We start from the raw sequence: 2,852 nt of genomic DNA on the forward strand, positions 1-2,852 counted from the left end.
CTCTCCCTCTCTCTCTCTCACACCCCCCAACACACACACACTCCTCCCCTCCCTCAGTCTCCTGTTAGCCTTGAAGGGACAGCCAGACCACAGGCCCTCTGTAGCATCCTCAGTTAGCCTCCCCCCAGCAGCTGGGTCTTTTGGGGGGGGCACTTCTTCCTCCGAGCAAGTGAGGACTTACATCTCTCCCAAAGGACACAGCCTCCCAAGGTCCTAAGTCTGCAAGGAAAGTTCCCTACAGGGACTTAGGCCCCCTTTGCTGCCAGCTCTGAAAGTCTTCACCTGCTAAGAGACACTCCAGGGAAGCCCTGGTCCCTTCCTCTCTGGCCCCCCTGCCCCCAGCCCCGCTGGCCCCTCAGTCTTCGGTGGGCCAGGCCAGCAGCAGCTCAGACTCAGCTGCACACAGCTGGAGGTGGGGGCGACCCGCCGTCAGCGCTGCCTGAGCGCTGCTCCGGCACCAAGGCCACGGTCCTGGGTCCTGGGCACAGACCTCTTTGGGGGGTAAAAGCAAGTGAAATTGGCAAATTTATTCTGATGATGTATGTATGTTTTAGACTCTTCGCAAGGTCCCCATTTACTCCACAATTAGGGATAGAGAAAGAGAAAGATGTCCCTCTGGGGTGCGATCAGTTACTCTCTGAGCAGACGGTGTGTTATAGTCAAGCCCCCCCACGAGCTGTTTTTCCAGGAGGTCTGTCTTTGGAACGGCACACTCCGCCGTCTACTCCTGTGAAATAAACAGAAAGACATAACTGCCAGTTCCCCACAGTGCAAAAGAGTAAGACGAACCCTAAGGAATGATATGTTTAAATTCAATAATTATATATTAAAAAAAATTTAAAGTCAAATGGTAAAGAAGAGTTTTCCTGAAGACATTCAGTGCAGTCAGCCTGCTATAACAGCGTTTTCAAAAAAATTAAGGCGTTTTCTCTTTCAAAGCGGAGACTATTTCAAACGAAATCCTTTCTTGTCTTTCTTGCTTAAATCCCTTTCATACGATAAAAAAATATTTTGCAAATGAGATCACCTCAATCCAGTTTTCCGAAACCAGCCAGCCTCAAGCAAAAAGGTTTTTTTGAAAGTCTCGCAAATGTAATTTCTGGATCTGTTCTTTCCCAGATGCCAAAACTCTAATCTCTTTTAAATTTTTAGTCACTAACATTGTCCAGGACCTCTCCAATTTAAAAAAAATCCTAGAAAATAAAACATTCAAATTAGTAAACTTTCAGGATTTAAAATAGAAATAGCAGTATTGAGTATTCCACAGTAACGGACAAAAAGCGAATAGATATGTGTATTTTTTTTCTTTAAATGAGGGATAGTTCCTGAAACTAGAGAACTATTTTATTATGTAAGTACCTCTGGATAGACCAGTGAAGTGTGTCCTTTCTTTGTACCTTTTCTAGCACAATGCTGTGAAGCAGCATACATGCACTTGGAGTTTTGATAGATTTATAACGTGCCAATCCACCTGCGTATCTGACGAGGCTCCACAGCCCCCCGCGTGATGTCCAGCGTGTGGTGTGTCCGAGGACTGCCGTCCACTGGGGTTAGCCTTTAGTGTCGCTGCTCTCACGCAGCTCCCAGCGTCCTGGCTCCGTGCTTACTAACAGTGGTATTTTGTTAAAAATCAGCTTTGATGTGACAAAAGCTAATTACCCAATTTCACTCCATACTTTTCTCTAAATTCTACATTTGATAAAGTAGCTCAAGGCTGCTAATTAGACTTCTGCCACAAAGACCGTCTCTTTGTGTTCCTCAGTGTTTGCCTTTCTAGCTGTGAGATTTACACTAGCAGCATTTCTGGGGGAAGTGAGTATGTGGATCAATTCCTTAAAACTACTAATAAAATTTAAAAAATGTTTCTGGATAAAATAGAATAGTTTCTGCGTAGAGTAGGGATCCGTTTGCCTCCTTCCTTTGGGCCACGTTTGGGTCGGGCCCCCCAGACCTGCTGAGCGGTTCAGCTGCTTTTGATAGATCGCCGCTTCTGGGGCCCGGGCGAGCCAGGCTACGTTTGGGAAAATAACTCAGGAGAAAGCTGCAGACATGGCTGCGACGGGTCTGCAACCTCCCGCGGCTCCCAGGCAGGCGACATTCTGTTTGGAGCAGGGGTGAAAAACACTACCTAACAGTGTTTACCTGTGTATTCAGCCATGAAATTGAATATTATCAAAGTTGAAAAAAATGCAAATCAAATTAAAACCTGGGAAAATTGTCTTTGGAATTACAGCGGCCTGGAGCCCCTGAGTGTTTGCTTAAATTGAAGCGTTTAGAAAATGAAAAACCTCTAAATTGCCCCCCCCACTCCCCAGCTCCCCCAACCCTTAGGAAGGAAATTTATTCTTAATTCTGTTTTTAATTCTACTACAAAGATCCTGAGACTCAGGCGCCCATCATCTCCGCCGAGGCAGCAACCAGACTACAATGTCACTTTTTCTTAAAAATTAAACGTCTCCCTTTACCTAAGCGTTATTTAGTAACGGGCCCGCTTCGGAAACCGGGCGGCCCCGGGGCCCTCTTTCGGGACGATTCGCAGCGCCTGGAAGGGCTCGGTCTGCGGCGATGGCGGGGACCTCGCGCCGCCGCGCCCTCCCCAGGTCCGCGCAGCAGGGGCGCGTGTCGGGCGCGGTGCGAGTCAGTGCCGAGCCCAGCCTCCCCGCGCCGCCGCCGGGCTCCCCGCGCCCGGAGCCGAGGCGGCGGAGATGCGCGAAGCGCGGAGAGGTGCGGGGCGGGGGGGCTCGGGCTCGCCCCCGTCGGTGCTCACTTGGCCGACACGGGACATCCCAGGTCTTGGTGAAGGAGGCCGGAACAGGGCAGATCGATATTATTTAAGGGGAAAGAGCAACTGG

At 49.4% G+C, this 2,852-nt stretch overlaps 1 long non-coding RNA gene across 1 annotated transcript; it reads right to left on the reverse strand.

Annotated features, from left to right (window-relative positions):
• Positions 1-613: 613 nt before the first annotated feature.
• Positions 614-2,601, reverse strand: LOC141574091 (uncharacterized). Its single transcript, XR_012500755.1, has 3 exons — positions 2,466-2,601; positions 1,028-1,193; positions 614-727 (listed from the first exon to the last, which is right to left on the reverse strand). It is a non-coding gene; the product is annotated as an uncharacterized LOC141574091 (long non-coding RNA).
• Between the last annotated feature and the right edge of the window lie 251 nt (positions 2,602-2,852).

The sequence above is a fragment of the Camelus bactrianus genome, chromosome 19, assembly GCF_048773025.1.
Source record: "Camelus bactrianus isolate YW-2024 breed Bactrian camel chromosome 19, ASM4877302v1, whole genome shotgun sequence".
NCBI lineage: Eukaryota > Metazoa > Chordata > Mammalia > Artiodactyla > Camelidae > Camelus > Camelus bactrianus.